Source organism: Sarcophilus harrisii, chromosome 2 (genome assembly GCF_902635505.1).
Source record: "Sarcophilus harrisii chromosome 2, mSarHar1.11, whole genome shotgun sequence".
Classification (NCBI taxonomy): domain Eukaryota; kingdom Metazoa; phylum Chordata; class Mammalia; order Dasyuromorphia; family Dasyuridae; genus Sarcophilus; species Sarcophilus harrisii.
Genome location: NC_045427.1, coordinates 648,956,188 through 648,975,945, shown reverse-complemented (window position 1 = coordinate 648,975,945; position 19,758 = coordinate 648,956,188). Strand labels below are relative to the sequence as shown.

The window sequence follows — 19,758 nt, the reverse complement described above, 5'->3', positions numbered from 1 at the left end:
TTAGACTACACCTGAGATGCTCCGGTTAGTTCTGGGAAGTCGGGGGCAGCATGGGGCTTACATTCAACTGGATGTAGACAAACTCAACAAACTGGGATGATCAGAGCCCGGAAAATTATGATGCAAAACTGAATATGGAAGGAGCTGGGCCATTTAGTGTGACAAGGATTCTGGGTGGGCCACAATAACTCTTCAAATGTTTGTCAAGTTGTTATATAGAAGAGAGATTTAAGATATGGTGTGTATTTTCCTAAGGCAGGATGAGGAAGCCTGAGGCTCCTTCTAGTTATAAGAGAGGTGAAGTTGACTATAGGGAAGAACTTTCTAACAATTAGAACTGTCCAGGAATTGAATGGGCTGCTGCTGCCTCCTGATGTAATCAGTTCCCTATCACTAGAAGTGTTCAAGGAGATTATGATCCTTCAGGGCTGTCCTAGCATGTGAAAGATTGAGCTCAATGGACTCTCTTATCTCCAACTCAAATTTTATAATTGTCATTCAGTTAAAATTAATTTAAATTCATTTAATTATTAATTAATTATTATAAGATTACTGATGGAAAATAGTCTCGAGCCTATATTTTCTTGTTTACATTGCTTATCTTCTAGAGGCATTCTTCTGTACTTCCTCTAATTCTTTGAGGGAGATTTTTCTTTTTGCTGAAATAAGAGTCTTCAGAACGGCCTTTCTCTATTTCAATTTCCAAATTAAATTCTCAAAATTCAATTCAAGATGATGAACATTTATTTCAAAACAGTCCAGGATGAAAGCCAAACTGTGATTCCTTAGGGCATTGCTCAACTTGTCAATTGAGAAATTCAGATTCACGGGATCCAGCCATTCTGGAGAGCAGTTTGAACAATGTTCAAAAAGTTATCAAACAGGGGGAGCTAGGTGGTGCAGTGGGTAGAGCACCAGCCCTGAAGTCAGGAGGACCTCAGTTCAAATCTGACTTCAGACATTTAACACTTCCTAGATATATGACCTTGGGCAAGTCACTTAATCTCAATTGCCTCAGCAAAAAAAAAAAAAAAAAAAAAAAAAAAAAAAAAATCAAACTGTGTATACCCTTTGATCCCACAATATTACTACTGGGCTTATATTCCAGAAATCTTAAAGGAAGGAAAGGGATCCCCATGTAAAAAATGTTTGTAGCGGCCCTTTTTGTAGTGGCCAGAAATTGGAAACAGAGTGGATGCCCATCAGTTGGGGAATGGCTGAATAAATTGTGGTATATGAATGTGATGGGATATTATTGTTCTGTAAGAAACAACCCGCAGGGTGATTTCAGAAAGGCCTAGAGAGATGTACATGAACTGATGTTGAGTGAAGTGAGGAGGACCAGGAGATCTTTATATACAGCAACAGCAAGATTATACGAAGATCAATTCTTATGGCTCTTTCGAACAATAAGATGACTGATACCAGTCCCAATGATCCTGTGATGAGAGAGCCATCTGCACCCAGAGAGAAAACTGAGGGAACTGAGTGTGGATCACAACATGGAATTTTCACTCTGTTGTTGTTCTCTTGCATTTTGTTTTCTTACTCATTTACTTTCTTTTTTTGATCTGATTTCTCTTGTGCAGCAAGACAATTGTATAAATATTTTTATTCATTTTGGATTTAACATATATTTTAACATGTTTGACATATACTGGATTGCTTATCATCTAGAGGAGGGGACGTGGGGAAGGAGGAGAAAATCTGAAACACAAGGCTGTGCAAGAGTCAATGTTGTCAGATTATCTGTGCACATGTTTTGAAAATAAAAAAGCTTTATAAAAAAAGGAAAAAACAAGAAATTCATGTTCACTTATACTCACTTGTTGGAGATCATTTAAGTCTTCTCTGTCTATATCTCTTCTCTTCGTTTGGGAACTGCTTGAGCTCTGAGGTTTGCCTCTTGCTGCCATGCTATATACTATAGATACATGCTATACATAACATGCCGCCATGATATATTCAAAGGACCAGTAGAAAGGCCTCGGCCCTGAATCGAGCCTTTAGGGAGGTTTTCTGAGGATGTGGAGTAGCTTTGCCCAGGGAGGGGAGGGTGGGGATGGGCAATGTTGTGTAGTGGTGGAAGAAGTTCCCAGCTCAGTGAAATTTTGGTTCCTTCAAAGTGTTGAAGGATCTTATCACCCGGGAAGGTTCTTCATGGGATGAACAGTAAATACCATCAACAAGCTACATTTTAGGCAGAGTTTTCTCAGCTTAGTGGCCTAGAAGTGACAAAGACCTGGATTCCAACTTCACTTCTGACACTCTCTTTACTACCATAAGCAATTCACTTACCCTTCTCCTCGTCTGGAAAAAGAAGGATAATCATACTTCCAGCTGAGAGGGAATAAGTCTAGTCTTGTACTCAGGAAGATCTGAGTTCAAATTTTCACTCAAACTTCTAATTGCATGATCCTGGGCAAGGTAGAAAATATTCTAGGACTCTCTGTAGCTTTCTCAGCTTTTTAAATGATTGGTCAGTCTGCATCTATGTGGAGAGGGAGTGTCCATGCCTGGAGTTTCTTAGACAAAAATAAGATTTCCGGCTTCTCATGATTCTTGTGTGTGAAGTACTCTGCAAACTCGAGCACGACACAGAATGAGGAACTGTCACCATCGTAGTAGTTGTGCTTGCTTCAAGCTGATGGGCAAACTGCCGGGAGAGTATTTCTTATTCTGGCTGCTCATACAAGGGTCAATGAGCCCGGAAGGCCGTCACTTGTGTCTCCCAATTGTAAACCTTCGAAGACAATATTCTTGATGGTTTGCCAACCATGGCTTATGCTGCTCTTTTGGTTTCTGTGCAGTTACCATTAAATTGGGCTGGGGGAAGTGGTCTCCTTTGCCTTGTTCTAGCTATTCTAATCTGTTCATCCCATCTTTTATTTTCTTTTTTAAGTGGGAAGACTTGCCTCAGTTTTCTCAAATTACAGAAATTCCAAGTAGCTTTGCAGATCAGTCCTCTGTTGCAACAGTGAGGTAAGCTGGCTAGCGTTTAATAGTCCCTTTTTGAAGTGGTGAACCAGATGTCCAAATAGTGGACATGTTCGGGGGACTCAGGTTTTCCAGTGTTGCTTCACCTAAGACTTGGCTTTCAAATGTGACCCGTGTCATCCTCCAGCAACAAAGGCTCACATAAATTTCCACATTAGGCAATTTGGTGATGATGTCCAGGAAGTCTCCAAGATGAGGAAAGTTGAGGTCATATTACCCCCATTCTCTGTCAAGTAAGCTCCCTCTACAGATTTGCTGAGCACAAGTAAGGAAGATGAAGAAAATATCCCACATAATAACAGCATCATATTTCTATGTATTGATTTGGATCTTGATCTGATGATCTGAACTATTATTGGAGGCTTCGCAGACCTGGATAAATCCTCAGTTGGAACTGTGATTTCCTTCAGATTGCAACCCATCCATGCTTATTTGTTCAATGTGACTCTTGTCCAAGCTAGTGACAGAATATGGAGCCACCTTGTTGGTGGCCAGCCTTTCCCCCTGAACATTGCAAAGGAACGAATGGAATATTCAGGCCATCACCTGTTTTCCACTGCTCTTGCATGTGACCTTATCTCCTTGATGTTGCCTCCTGTTCTTCAGAGTTCCTCCCAATAATATGTGGTATCCCACTCCTACTCATCCTATTCTCTTCCTATTTTTAATCCTTTGAGAGAGTGGTGTTCTATGTCTCCCTAAAATAGAATAGCAGAGGTAGAATGACAGTATTGAAAACATGGCCTTTGGGTTTCATGGGAAGCTTAGAGCCAGTACAGAGCTTTGCCGTTTTCTGTTCTTCCCCTCCTCTTCAACTGTAGCTCTAACTCATTGTCCATCTGATATAATCTGTACCAGATTTGCATATATATATATAATATCTATCTATCTATATCTATCACTTAATGTAATTAAGTGATAGATATAGATAGATAGATATTATTTTCTATTAATGTAATTAACACAGCATCATCCACAAAGAGAATCAGTTCTGTCATCCAAGAGACCTTATCTCCATCAGAGGTAGTTACCTCTGGCAAGTACACACTTTATTTAATGCTTCCATTAATATTTATTGACAGAAGGCCATTAAACAGGGTATCTATCATCATATTTTGTAAGGATTCTTGAATGATTTTGGTATTCTTTGAATGGTTGGAAGATACCTTGATGTTAAAGCTTCGGTTTAGCTTCTAAAGCTCCGACCATGGCCCCATCTCCAGTATTCTTACATTATTGTCCTCCCCTCCCCTGCCGGTACTCTGCTATGAAGCAGCATAGGTCTCCTTGCTGTTCTTTGCACAAGACTGTCCCTCTCTCAACTTGGGGTGGATTTTCACTGGCTGCAAATGTGTCTGAGATGCATCTTTATCTCCTGGTTTCTTTATGTCTTAGGTCTCACCTTTTCCAAGAAGCTTCCCAGTCCTCCATATTCTTGGTGCCTTCCTTGTGAGACTACCTCTTGCTTACAGGAGTATATTCTTGTTCCGTTTGGCTATTGCGTGTTATCTCCCCGTTCTGATGTGAGACCCTTGGGTACAGGGACCATTTTTGCCTTTCTTTGGTTCCCCAGTGCTTAGCTTTAGTAGGCGCTTGGCAAGTGCTTGTTGATCTTGACTTGACAGCTTAGAGTGGGAGCTGAGATTGTGTTAGAGATGGTTTCTGTGTGATTTTTGCTCCCTTACTTTAAGAGACTGAACTTACTGGGGGTGTACTATTTCACTCTTGTCTGTATAGCAACACCTGGTAAATGATCTGGCAAACACTCTGTATGCATTTAATAAATATTTATTGAATAATTGATTGAATGATTTCAGGCATTTATCATCTCAGAGGTTTTCCCTCCATAAATTAATCTTGTAATCCATCTATCCATACTGTCCCACTGAAAGCAACTTTCAGTCATATTTTTCCCTTACGAAAACTTCACAGAGCATGCTACTCTGGTTTTTATGAATATTTAATAAGGCACCTCGGTAGCTCTCATACTGTTTCTCTCTTACCTCTCATTCTTGCTATATGACCCAGCTCCTTTTTTAATCGTTTATGAGCTTCTATCAGCTTTGGCATTATTTATTACACTCAAGTCATATTAAAATTTCTCATTTACTCATTCTCCTTTTCATGAGTCTTTGATCACCCATTATGATGAGTTGTTCCCAGCTTTGTTAATGTCATCAATGCCAACTGATATTTCTGACTAAGGATGGAGAGGGATGTTTCCCCAAGCAGGTAATAGAATGGCAGGGATGGCTTTGCATTATAAGCTGGTGTGAGTTCCTCTTGATTTAGTCCTATGGCCTGTAGTGCGTCACATGGATCAGATTGAGGGAATTTGCTTTCCACTCCTTTAGTGGGAAAGCAAACTCCCTCAGTGCTTTGGTGGGGTCAAGCTGCCTTCAAGACTAACTAACTTCTTCACTGAGGGAAGGTCCAATATTCCTAGACATCCCATGGTAGGAGTGGGGGAAGGAAGAAGCTGAACCATAGCTTTGGTTCCTGCTGGAGTACACATAACAGTGAAGATATGGCCCGAGGAGACTGGGACTCTACAATATTTGCTCTTTACCTCACTTTCTGTCCTCTCCTTTTGGCTCATAGAGAGGAGGCTGGTGGGAACATGTTGCTGACCCTTCCCTTTGGCCATGGAGTAGCAGCAATCTCTAAGTCCTTTGCTTCAAGATGAGTCTTTGATTGCATTCACTGATTCCTTCTCTTCCCCTTTCCTTTCCCTAAGGTTGAAGAGAACATTTGAGATGTCACTATCCCTTTCATGTTTAGCTCCTGTTTTCTCTATTCTTTCTCTATTTTAGAACATGGAATTTCACGGAGTTTTATAGCCAGATTTGCCCAACTAGACCTTGAATGTATAATCCAATGCCGTTGTCTTTCCAGTAATAATTGTTTCTTTTCTACTTAAAAAATCTTATCCATACCTATTATTTGTATGTAACATTTATTTCCAAAAAGTCCCAAAGAATAAAAACCCTTTTTCTTGCCCTCCTTCCCCCTTCCCTAATATTAAACTTAGTGGTCCCACTTGCGTCACCCAGCTCTCCCTCTTTAGTATCTCTCCCTCCTCCCTTTGAATCCCTTCCCTTTTCTTGTACCCGTCATAAAAACCCTAACGATTCAGCAAAACTGATCAGCGTGTTGACAGGGGCTGATGGCTTTCATTTTTTCACATCTTTTCTCCCAGATCTAGCATGATCATTATAATCACAAAATCTCTGCTCCGTAGTAGGGTTTTCAGTGGCTCCCTATTTGTTTCTAACAAATCTGAAGAGAGAGACAGACAGAGAAAGAGACAGAGACACACAGAGAGACAGAGACAGAAAGAGGGTGGAGGGAAGGGAGGAAGGAAGGAGAGATAGGGAGAGGAAGAGAGAGTGGAGTTTTGTGTGTGTGGAGGAGAAGGAGGAGGAAGAGAAGGAGCTGACATGAAATCGGGTTCAAAAGACGGATAAGAGCCAAGTAACAGGGCCCCCATTTTCCAGATGAGGAAATCAAGACCTCAGCAAATGGCAGGGCTGGGGTTTTTTTTAACACTATTCTGCATCTCTAAGTTAATGCAGATAGTTTTTAATTCCTACAATTTATCATAAGAAAATTACTTTTCTTAGTGGTTTTTGCTATAGCCATATGGTTTTCATTTCGAGATTGAGCCACAAGGAAAAAAAGGCCACGTGTTTACAGCCTTGAAACACCAAAAGGAAAATTTGGTCTTTGTGCTTTAAAGAATGAGAAGGGCACCAGCAGTGAATCAAGACTTTTCTTAGTTATTGATCTAAATTACATTTTAATATTAATTTAATATTAATGATTGCTTTGCCAGCAATTCAAACTACACAGTGAACAAACCTAGTCTGAATTTCACTTGGGGAAAGGTAAATCTTCAGTAAGTTGAGATGATACTCAAGTTCAGCCCCCAATAGACTAGACCAGTTCAGTATCTCCATGGAATGATAATTCTAATAGAATGTAAAATCCTGAGTCCAGGGGACTGTTTCATTTTGATTTTAACTTCACTAGCGCCAATCCAGTGCTTTAGTACATAGTCCATCACTTTATTGAATGCATGATGCAATGATTCTTTGTTTCTTGGATTGAAATGATGCAAAAGTACATTCTGGATAGGAGTAAGACACAATGTGTAATGAAGACTTGGTCCAGAGAAGCTTCATGAAGGACATCATAGACATGTTGGACCAGAACAGGAAGCTGATTGGTTCATATTGTGAGCTGGAAGGGATCTCACAATCTATCTAGTTCTACTCTCTTAATTACTGATGAGGAAGATGAGAAATCTTCCCATATTTCTTAGAGAAAGTGACTTATCCAAAGTCACACTAGGAGAAAATGGCAGAGATTGAATTTGATGGGCAACATTTAGTCAGGCGTACTCATATGTACTATTTTTACTGCATTATATTCCCTCTGATTCTTCTTCCACCATGTCAAAAAACAGATTTTCTCCATAGCTCTCCTCCAAATTTGATTCTCCAACTTTTGAATTGTATAATAAGTTAATTTATATTAATCTAGAAGTAAAACAAAGGACATATTTCCCACAAATACAAGTGGGTGCATTTTAAAAGAATTGTTTTAAAAATAAATCCTACGAGGAACTGACATTAATTTTCCCTTAACTCATCTCCACATCATCTTTCAAAGTGAGCTAAGGTGTTGGGTGTCTGCAGGGTGAAGGGGATTAGTCACTGACATCTGACTTTGGTCATATGTCTCCTAGAATGGAACAGATCAAGAACATTGGGGGTTGGGAACCATTGTTCTGGTCTTAGCTAAGTCATTTGCTATCTGGGAACTTGCTCTGAGCTGCTTTAGGGACTCTCCAAGTTTTTGGTATTGAAGCTAATGATTTTTTCTATATTCATGTAGTTTAGAATCATAGAATTGAGACCTGAAAGGGTCTTCTGAAGTCAGCTAGCCCAAAGTCTTTCTTATTTGTCCTACAGAGGACAAATTATTTGTCCCTTGTCACACAGTGAGGAAGATGAGCAAAACCACTTGTGGCCTGGCTTGCCAGAAGATAGAGAAGGAGAGAGAGAGTTATCTGAAGGATAGAGAGAAGGAAAGAATGGAATATCTATTCAAGAGCCTGTTTTGTGTTTTCATGTTTTCAGTTGTCAACCTCTTGGGGAAGTATTTATAATAATATTATAATACTAATTTATAATAGTAATGTAATACTATTATAATATAATATAAAGTGATTTATAATATATAGAATATAATAATTTATTATAAAGTATAATAAATATTTACTTAATGTTTAAATTTTTGTTAACATTAACTTGTATTTAAACTATTTCTTTTTCTTGGAGAAAATAAATAACTGTCCCAAAACTGATCTATAACTTTTCTGCTCCTTTTTTAAGGGTAGACCTTAGATGTGAGCCAAACATAAGCTTTAAGTGGTTCTCCTGAAGCTCCAGGGTGGGATGAAAAGAGCCAGAGAACATCAAAAAGAGCCCGACTCCTCCATCTTAGAGGAGACTTAATCTAGTCCCCATCAGGCCAAAGCTATATTCCTCTTGAGAGGAAGGAGAAGAGGGAGAGCCTGAGCCACTCCCAGACTAGACTCCCTGGACTTGTCACCAGTTTTGTGTCATTTTACCTGTACATATACATGCCTTCTCCCCCACTACAGTGTAAGCTCTACCAATAAAGACCAAAATATTGGTCTTTGACCAATAAAAAGGTCAAAGGACACGAATAAGAAATTTTTGAAGAAATCTAAGGTTTCAAAAAATATGAAAAAATGCTCCAAATCATTAATTATTCCAGACATGCAAATTAAAGAAACTTTGAGGTCCTAACCATTAGATTGGCAAAGTTGACAAAAGCAGAAAAGACTTGGAAAGAGTTTGGGAAAACAGTTCCACTAGTGCACTGTGGGTAAAGCCATGAATTGGTTCAGCCATTCAGGAAAGCTATTTGGAAATAGTTCTCAAAAGTAATTCATTTGTGAATATTCTTTGATGAAATGACTCCACAATGAGGAGTCTATAACCCAAAGAGAGAAAAGAAAGGAAAAAGGTCCCTGTGCACAAAAGATGTTTATAATCATTCTTTCAGTTGTAGGAAGTGACTGGAAATGAAGGATGCAGCCATCTCCTGAGAAATGACTAAACAGATTATGACATATGAATGTAATAGAATATTATTGCACCATTGGCTGTGATCCACAGACATGGGAATGATGAAATGGAGGGTTACTTAGCAAACTGGGAAGCCCTCTATGAACTGACGCAGAATGAAGTCAGAAGAACAGTTTATAAATGACATGATTATACCAGAAAGACAAATGGCTTTGAGAGATTTTAGAACTCTTGCCTGTGTAATGAGAAGATGAGATACGACATCCATCTCCTGCCAGAGAAATGGCGGACTTGGTCAGTATCAAAAAGGCGTAAATCTGGGCTTGATGTGAACAAAGCTTTGAACAACTACGAGCCATCCGAAGAAGGGCAGGGTGTGGGTGGGCAGTCCACTTGCTGGATGAAGATCGGGGGTTGCAATGGGGATTCTCTCTCAGGGATGGGTTGAACCAGGAAAAAAGGGCTGAAGTCCTCTCTTCCAATTCTGAGATTCTGTGATTCTGGGACATTTACACAGCATCTATATCTTTCCTGAAATGGGAAAACAATAGCAATAGTAATATAATTATATAATACTTTGTGCCAATCATTATGCTAAGCACTTTACAATTATGCTCTCATTTGAGCCTTACCACAACTCTGGGAGGTAGTGCTATTATGATCCCCATTTACAAGTAGAGAAACTGAGGCAAACAGGTCAAATGATTTGTCCAGGGTCACACAGCTTAGTCAAATTTGAACTCGACTTCCTTACTCTACCGTAGCATTCTGTTCCCTGGGCTACCTTAGTCCCCAACTGTGCTTTTAAGCATCGCTCCTACTTGACAAATGAGGATATACCGGGGTTACATGGCTGGAAAGTGTGAGAGGTAGAGTTCTGATCAGATCTACCCAACTTTAAGACCAGCACTGTCCTGCACAGTCAGTTCATTCGTAGCCTATGCTTGCAAAGCTTCAGTTCTACCCGACAAACAAACCCAACAACCATATGTCTGACAATCGTGGATCGGTCCTGGCTCCCCTCTCCAGAATAAGAAGAATCCAGTGAGAGAAAGAAATTCAGTGTTTAATAATCCAGTCCCATGGCATGATTGCTCACTTCCAGTGAGGAGCTACTTGCAAAATGGCTCCTTCAACCACCTGGGTAGGACTTATTTATTTTATTTATTTATTTGCAGGGTGGAGGGTAGGAGTGGGAGGAGGTTTGGAAGGCTTGGAGGGGAGGGAGGACACTTTAAGTGACATTAGCCAGTCCTTTGGGCATCAGCTGTAGAAAGGAAAGGAAGACAGAGGCCAAAGGAAAAAAAATATGGTTGTTTGATGGGTAAATAAGCTTGCATGATTGGCTCCGTGCTTAATACGGGTGGGTCTGTGTACTTTGTGTGTATGTGTGTGTGTGTGTGTGTGTGTGTGTGTGCAGTGACACACAGGAGATGGGCTCAGGAATGTGCTGGTTCCTCTTTGTGCTCTGGGGTCCTGGCAACATCTGAGCACCAAGGCCTGCCAAGAGCAGAGCACAGTAGGGATGGCGCATCCCTGTCTGAGAACTGGGTGGGCAGGAATTTTTCATTTCACAAATCATTACCAGCAGCTGCTCTGACTCCACAGCCCCGAGATGCTGTTACCCAGAAAAGAAAAAAAAAAAAAGCCGGACCTCCTTTTGTCAGTTTTCAAAGACTTGAAGTGTTTAGGATTAGGTTTTTAAGAGGCCACAAAATCTCTGTTATTCTGTTCTTGCAGACAAAGTGATTTCATCTGGGCATTTTATTTTTCTTCTTGATAAAGAAGCCATGGAAATGTGTGAAATATGTGCGCGCTTTATTTTCAGTTGTCGTTAGTCCTGGGTCTAACAGTTACCCGGTGCAATGTTTCAGGTCTCTACGTTGTCTCCCCTGGCGGATTTATCACAGTTAGGAGCCCACGGTCATAGGGGTCCTCTGATGCATCTTGCCCACTCTCTTGGGTAAATGAGTGGGCAAGAAGTTAAGCTCTTTTTACTACATGGCACAGTACATGGAGACTGGGGCCTGAGTCACAAATGCCTGACCTTAAATGGGGCTTAAGAGACTTCTTAGACGTCTGACCTTGACCAAGTCCTTTAACCTGTATCTCCCTCAGTTTCCCATCTGTAAAATGGGGATAATGGCACCTATCCCACAGGGGAGTTTGAGGATTATATTTGTAAAGTGTACAATCTGAAAACGCGATCCAAGATGGAACTAGGCTGAGATAATCAACCTTTTGTCTCAGGGTGCTGACATCTGATCTTCCGGCCCGTTACCCCTGGGCTTCCAGAATATAGCCCCGACCCTGCTTCCTTATCTGGACCTGAAGCTGCTACCCCCAGGCTTAGGCAGAGTGATACCCCACTCTTTGGGCTGGCCGTCATCCCTCTCTGCTCTTCCCTGGTTAACCTCCTCGGCCCCTTCCCTCACAAGTAAGAACTGGTCCAGGACCATGAACAGTACTTCCTGCCTGTCAGGTCGTTTCCTTGTCCAGTGCTGCCTCCACCCAACTATTCACAGGCTCCTCCTACCCAGCCCCTCAAATTTGTTCTGAGCATGTTGTACCTTAGCCCATCCTCCGTCTTCCCAGATGACTCCTTCAGATTATCTCAGCTCCATGACAAGCAGACGCGTGGTTTGCCTCTCACTGGAGAAAGCTGCAGTAAACATGCTCTCAAAAAAGATAATTTAGCAACCAGTCAGTCAGTCAATAGGCATTTATTAAGTGCCTACTGTATACTAAGTACTTTTGTAAAATCTGAGAATCTTCTCAAGAAACATATATTCTGCCAGGGGAAACTGTGTATATGTATAATTATATAACATATATATTTACATGTATATATCTACTGAATAAATATAATAATATTACATATTATATGTTATAATATATTAAAATAATTAAACATTTAAAAATATTAAATAAAAATAAATAGTAACATATGGATGGCATTAATGAAATCCAGGGCAGAAAGGAAGGGGAAGCTGTAGGAGGAGCAGTGTGCTTAAAGGGATCAGCTTCTGCCTTTTCCATTTCCTTCCCATTGACCCTGATCAAGATCTTTCCTTTCTTTTTCGTTTCGGTTTTTAAAAATCCTTAAAGAAAGAAGATGAAACAGGATGAAATGAGTTGTCCAGGGTCCTAGAGCTGGTAAATGCCTGAGGTCCGATTCTAGATCCAGCACTCTGCACTGTGCCGACTAGCTGCCCCTAGAATCTGGATCAACAACTCTATACCTTGTTTTTTAATTTTTTTGGGGGGGGTAATTCTTAATAATAAATTAATTGTTATTTTTAATGGGAATGGAAATTATGGGGACACTTTTCACAAAATAATAGAATTTTATTGTTGGGAAGGACTTTTGACAAAGTCCATCTTATACTTGAACTACCATCCTTACTACAATATCCTTGTCAACCAACCCTTTTAGGAAGTTCTCAAGTGAGGATGCATCCTTTGTCTCTCTAACTAGTCCGTTCCATTTGAGTTATCTGACTGTTATAAGGTTTTTCTTTTCCTCAAGCCTAAAGATCCCTCTTTGCAGCCACTATTTTTTATTTTCTATATTCTACCAATTTTTCAAGTTCTGCCCTTTTATGCCTGAGTTTTCTGCTTATTTTTAGATCAGCTCTGCCAGAAGGCTGGGGGAATAGTCCGAAAATATTGTTATGATTCAAACATCAACAGCCTCTCATCTTTGCACTCCAAGTCAGTAATTCTTCAATTGTGGAGCACGTTAACTGAATGAGGGAGGAGCTCATAAAAATGTGGTAACAGTAAAAGGTAGCAAATATCCTGACAAGATTTAATTCTTTGTGTATAAATAGACAAGCACATCAATCTCATTTATATGTAAGTTTGCTTTCATCTCTCACAACTGACTAAATTATGTGTATACCAAAGAATTGTTTTTAAAATAAATTGCTTTATGATTTATCATAAACCTACTTCATATACTTACACCTAAAAATTTCCAGGCAAAAAGGGGTCCTGAGTGGAAAAAGTTTACGAATCCCTGATATGGATTAGCAGCCCTTTCTGTAGTGACAAGGAACTGGAAACCGAGTGGCCGCCCCTCAATTGGGGAATGGCTGAATACGTTATGGTATATGAATGTAATGGAATATTATTGTTCCATAAAAGTGATCGGGTTAATTTCAGAAAAGCCTGGAAAGATCAACATGAACTAATTCTGAGTGAAATGAGCAGAACCAAGAGAACATTATGCACAACAACAACAAGATTATGTTGGCTCTTCTCAGTAATGTGGTGATCCAAGACAATTCCAATAGACTTGGAATGGAAAATCCCATCCAGTTCTAGAGAGAGAACTGTGGAGATTGAATATGGATCAAAGCATAGATATGATCTTTTCTTTTCCTCTTATTCTTTCTTGTGGTTTTCCCTCCTTTTGGTCTGATTTTTTTTGTGCAATATGACAAATATGGAAATATATTTTAAAAGATTGCACATGTTTAACCTATATCAGATTGCTTGCTGTCTTGGGGAGGGGAGAGTTAGGAAAGGGAGGGAGAAAAAAATTTGAAGCACAAAATCTTACAGAAATGAATGTTGAAAATATCTTTGTTTATTTGGAAAAATAAAATGCTATTGAGAAAAAAAAGAAGCCCTGGCATATACTTTGGACATAGTACGTAGAGGGCTGGCACTGGAGTCAAGAGGACCTGAATTCAAATTTGGCCTCAGACACTAACAAGCTGTGTGATCCTGGATAAATCACTTACCCCTGTTTGCCTCAGTTTCCTCATCTGTAAAATGAGCAGGAGAAGGAAATGACAAACCAATCGAGTAAATTTGCCCAGAAAACTCCCAGTGGGGTCATGAAGAGTTGGACGTAACTGAAATGACTGAAAAAACACAATAAAATATATATAGATATTCTTGTAGTTGTAGATATTAGTTATCTTTGTTTGAAGCTAACTTCAAATAAGGAACAGATTACACACCACATATTTAAACCAAATCTTTTAATTTTTTGCAGCAATTATGAAAATGAATGGTTAAGCTGCGAATGCCAGCTGACAGCCTTCTGTGCTAAATATGCCTTTGTTGGTGTTAGTTCAATAGATTTCTGATTGGATTTTCATGAATTTGCTGAGTGTTGATGTTTGCTCTTCAGTTCTCCTACCACCATGTAAACCACATTGTATGGCTAATCATTATAATTAGGTTTGGAGGAAAATGAAAACTTAACTCAGTAGAGGGTGGTTTATTAGAGATATTGGCTGAGATCTTGGTAGTTCTTTGTGTTTTTCTTTGATCAAGAGAAAAAGAAATCTGTGAAAAATTGAAGCCATAAGAGAGCTTTGCCCCTGAGTTGGATGGTGTGATTGAGAAATATTGATTCAAGCTGAGAGTCGTCATGAATTCGCTTCACTGTCCACAAGTGTGAACAGTTTGTAAGGTTGTTGTTACAGTCAGATATGGAGCTTATTTAATCTTTAATTAGAAGTGAAGAAGAAATTCTGAGTCAAGGGGACTTGGGCTTGTTTTGTCCCATCCTGGGCCCTTAGGAAAAAGGGTGTGATCAATCACAATAGAACTGAGCATGAAATCACGATCCCTCTTTTACTCTCCTTTCCTCTGGTTTCAGCCTTTCCATTGGTCTTGCCATCCCTTGTTGCTTCTTTCTCAAATTTATCCTTGATACCGTGGCCAGAGTTGAATCCTTCATGCACATCTGCCAAAACCTCTCAAGAGGTTTTCGTGACTCCCTATCACCTCTACGATAAAGGCAAACTTCCCCTTTAGAATGAAAGCCTTTCTCTCTTTGGTTCTAACTTTCCTTTACAGAGTGATGTGATTTTTGTATGTGAATCATGTACCCAATAACCTATTCAAATCATTGCCCTTCCTGTTTCCATTATATATTATTTGCTTTGTGTAAATCAATCCCTCTCTAGAGCCTTCCCTCCCTATGCCGAAGGAGGACGGTTTTCCTACAAAAGGCTTTATTGATCCTTCCAGATGTTAGTGCTAACATCTATTCTACCTTGAAACTACTTTATATTTTTATAATTTGACGTAGTGGACCATGAGCTAGTCTCAGCTTATGGAAGACCAAAGTTCCAGTCTTTGCTCTGACATATAGTAGCTATGTGACTCCAAGGAAATCCATTTAATTTGGTTCCCCCAGGAGTCTCTCTAAGACTAATATTTCAGAATAATTATTAGTCTGCGCTGCCTTTAGTAGAGGGGATTTCCTTCCTGGTAATTCCCTTAACTAATGAAATCATAGTCCATTATGATGGACTGTCCATCCCAATAAAAAAAATCTATCATATAAATTGTTTCTTGGAATAGAGAGATGTTCTTCTTTTTTTCTTCATATCTCCAGAGCTTAAGTATTTATTTATTAAGTCTATATAATGTGATAGACACTATTCTAAGTGTTGGAAAGACAAAGAAATGTGAACAAACAAACAAGTCCCTACTCTCTTTCCAAAATTAGTGATGAACTCTCATTGGACAAAACTATTCTTCTCCTCATATCTCCTGTTTTTATTTTTAATCTCTGTGTAGTCTTTAATGCTATCAATCACCTTCTTTTGCTTGAGACTCTTTTCTCCAGGTTTTTATGACACTGACTTCTCCTAGTCCTCTGACTCACCTCCAGAGCACAGAAAAGAGAGTTAGGAGACATTTCTCATTAGTAGATGTGACCTGGGTAACCATCTAGCAGAGGACCCTGAGAAGGAGCGGGTGGTCATGTAGCCAAGGGGTGAAGCAGGGAGTGAAGCAGTAAAGATTACTGTTTGGGAAAAACAAAAAAAATATAGATGAGAGAAGAAATAAGAAGAGAGTACTTGACACCATCAAGGACCCCAGAGAGCGATAAAGATTGAGAAAATGTTATTAGGTTTGGAAATTCAGAGGTTTCTGGTAACTTTGGAGAGTGTGGATTCAGTTAAATGATGAAGTTGAAAGTTAAACTGCAAGGAAAGTGAAGAAAAGAAAAAGAAGGGAAATAGAGATGTTGATTATGGATAGACTTTTTAAAGGAGTTTGACCCCAAACAGGAGGAGAGATATAAGATGACAGTTAGTGGGGATGGAGAACCAGGGAGAGAGTTTTTTTTGGAGGATAGAAAAATACAGGAAAATTTATAGGCCGTATGGATGTAGCCCGTAGACAGGGAGAGAGAGATGATAAATGAGAGAATGGAGATTGTAGAAGGAGAGTCTGCTGGACAAGACGACATGTAGTGGGCTCATGTGTTTGTGTAGAAGGGTTTGCCTTGACAAGAGGAAGAACAGCTTTATTATGTGTGACAGAAGGGAAGGAGAGGATAGTGGCCAAAGGCGTCTGAATGTTGTGAGATGAACAAAGAAGATGGAACTCTCTTAGAATAGCCTCAATATTTTCAGTTGAAATATGAGAAGAGATTTTCAGGTAGGAAAGAGAGGGTATGGGTCAAGCCACGGCAGGTTTGGGAAAGATGCTTTGGTGAGTGGGGGAGTGAAATGATTAGGGAGGTATAAAAGGATTGCTTTGTTGTAATCAGAACCCAGTTGAAATTATGGAACACATTTTCAGTCAACCCATTTTGTACTGTTGCAGGATTTCCTCTGGATTTATCAAGTAGCATATGACTAGGAGAAGAGGTCATAGATGGAGGGTGTAATCCAAGCTGAAGTTTAGCAAGTCTATGTCTTCAATAAAATGGAGGCCCAAGGAATTTGAGAGATGAGGATATGTAGAGTTGAACTGATTCTCCAAGTACTTTCCCCTCATGAGGAAGGGGGGGAGTGTAGCTAGGGCAGGGGAGCATCTGGGGAAGAACTAGTGATGATGGGATTAGAAATCACTGTGATGAAGAGCAGGGTTTGCTGTTATAGGACGGGGAGAGATGGAACGACAACAGATTATGATCACATAAAGGAATTCCCTAGTTCACGAAAATAGAAGGGGAACTTTTGTGGGTCATGGCAAGATCAAGGTATATAGAAGGAGTAGGTCATGAAAAATGAGGGAGTTGAGGAATAGGAGGCTAGTGAGCTGGGAATTGTTTGAGGAAATATAGCATCAATATGTACTTGACATCCCCTAGTATGAAGAAATATGGTATCAATATAAAGGTGAAGTGCCCTTGTATGAAGGCAGGAATTGAGAAAGAGAGAGAGACTGTGATACAGAGAGCTATTTGAGGAAAGGATATCCTGGATGTCAACGGAGAGCAGCTCTCAAAATCTTTATTGGGTAACAGATATGGATTGAATGAACTTCCTAGGAGTAGATGTTACAGAGCAATGGGAGTTGAGGGAGATCCTGGAAGCAGAAATGGCAAGTGAAGAGAATTCCAACTCTCCCCTCATGACTAGTGAATTATGGGTATGAGTGGAAGTGCAGTCAGTGTGGGAAAGGGTGGCCAGAGAGGCTGTACATGGGTGGGGAGCCAAGTCTCAGAGAGTGTAAGAAGATGGAAGAAATGAGAATAGAAAAGATTTTAAGATGAAATCATGCTTGTTACTTATGGAACAGGCATTCCAGAGAACACAAAGGAAGAGGGAGAGGCTTTAAGAGCGGGGTGAGTTGAGGGTAATGAAATAAAGGGAGTGGGCAATGAGAGACAAAGAAAGGGATCGGAACAATGACAGCTAGAATCACTGGGATATGGGGGACTGATGGGACGAGAGTACCTTAGTCACTGAGCATTACTTTCATATAGTTCAGCTTTGTCTCTAGGGGCTCAGAAACAAGTGAGCTGGAAAGGAGTGTAGGGGAGTCCTTGCCCATAAGGGCACAGGACAAATAGTATGGAATTGCAGGAGGTGCTGGGTTAGTTAGGGAGACAGGGAGCCATTTAACACTTACAGAATGAATGGACAATTTTATCGACGCTAACCCATTTGGAGTTGTTGTACAAGATAAGTTGGGAGATCCTATGAGACTAATTCTTTTTGATAACTTGGTCACCTGACTCATATTCTTGGGTACTTAAAGCTATAAACAGGATTACTAGTAAATCCTTCAGGACATAGAGCACATAAAGTTAATCAAAATTTTCATTTGCCTGAAGAAACAGTTAAGATTTGTGCCTGGAACTGCATAGGGAGTTGGAGAAAGGTCAATGGAGTACAAAGGGGAAAAGTGTACCCACAATGGCACTGGTCTTGCCAAAGATGGAAGGAAGCAGATAAGGATAAGTTTACTTGTGGTGTGGCCATTGAGTACTTTTCAATGGTACACTTCAAATTCTGTGACTTTGGGGCAAAGCCCTCATTGTCATATCTAGTTGTGGCCCCATATCTAGTTATGGCCATTCTAGTTATGACCTGATGCAAAACCTGATCTTTGCAAACTCTTACTAATCCTTATGGAAGATTTTACTTTTCATTTATATGTTCAATGTTTGACTCTTTTCAGGGGAGATTTTATTCATTTAAGTCACCTCTTCATCAGTATAGAGAATTCAAGATCAAGGGCCCTCCCATGTCTGTTTTGGAAGCAATTTTTAAAAATCTGAATCACCTATATTTTTGATTCAATTCTCCACTTTCTTTTATCTTTATATAGTTGAACTACAGCTGATTGTCTCAGCTATGTGCCTAGGTATCCGTGTGGTAGACAGGTGTGTATGGGGGTAATAGTATTTCATTTTAATTTGTATTGTAAAGGAAATTATTTCTTTATAAATATTCATTGAATTATGAACAAAGAAAAGTTGAGGAGTAAAAAACTAAGTTGTGAACATAATTTCATGATGCCTTAATCAATTGTCCTGAGACTCTACTCTGTCAACCATTTTCAGTGGCAGTTCTCCTGTATGATTCTCCTGTATTTCCTGAGGTTTCTACAACTAGCCATTTTTTGGGGGGGAGGGTGTGTGGGGTGATGGTAGTTAAAATAATAGTGCTTTTAAGGAATCTGCAGATTAGTGATTAGGACTGTGGCCAAGGAGTTTATTTCCTGCTATCTGTGAGAATGTAGGATGTTGAATTCCCTCATAATTATTGGAAAAACAAACTCTTGTATGATTTTTTTCCCCTAGAAGATTGATAAGAAAAATTCTCACTAGACCATAGAGCCGCAGGAGCAAATGGGCTGTTATTATGTCTTAGCAGAAACATAACAGGAAACAAACCGAGAGTCTCCACTTCATCTCCCCTCAAAAGTCAATTTGCAGAGCAGAGGGAAACATCCTGATTTGAGGGCTTGGACCAAGGTTTAAAATAGGGCAGTGAGGAAGGTTGCATTCAGGTCAAACTTGGGGGCTTTTCTTCTTTGCCAAGTAATATCTGGAAAATATTCTTTACTTTGCTATAGCTGATTGACCAAAAGGTATAGATTTCTTCAAACGGATTAGGACATAATGAAGATGCATTTGCCACTGTTAAATGGAAGGACCCAAAGGATAATCATAAATCCTTTGATGCCAGTTTGGAAGTAGGTGTCCAGTGTAGTTTCCATGAGACCTGGACTTGATGCTGGGTCATTTATTATTATGACTTGGATATAAATATAAATGGCAAGTTTATCAGATTTATAGATTATACAGTCTTGGAAGGGAGAGCTAACATACAAAGGAGCAGTCAGAATTCAAAAAAAATATCAAGAGCCTAGAGCACCACCCCTGAAGACAGGACCTGAGTTCAAATCTGGTCTCAGACAC

At 39.7% G+C, this 19,758-nt stretch overlaps 1 long non-coding RNA gene across 1 annotated transcript in view; it reads left to right on the top strand.

The window, feature by feature from the left end:
- The window catches only part of LOC116422001, a 40,123-nt gene extending 27,088 nt beyond the window's left edge, over positions 1–13,035 (top strand). The window contains exon 3 of the long non-coding RNA XR_004232608.1: positions 12,749–13,035. This is a non-coding gene — a long non-coding RNA (uncharacterized LOC116422001). The remainder of the gene's footprint in view (positions 1–12,748) is intronic.
- Positions 13,036–19,758: the final 6,723 nt, after the last annotated feature.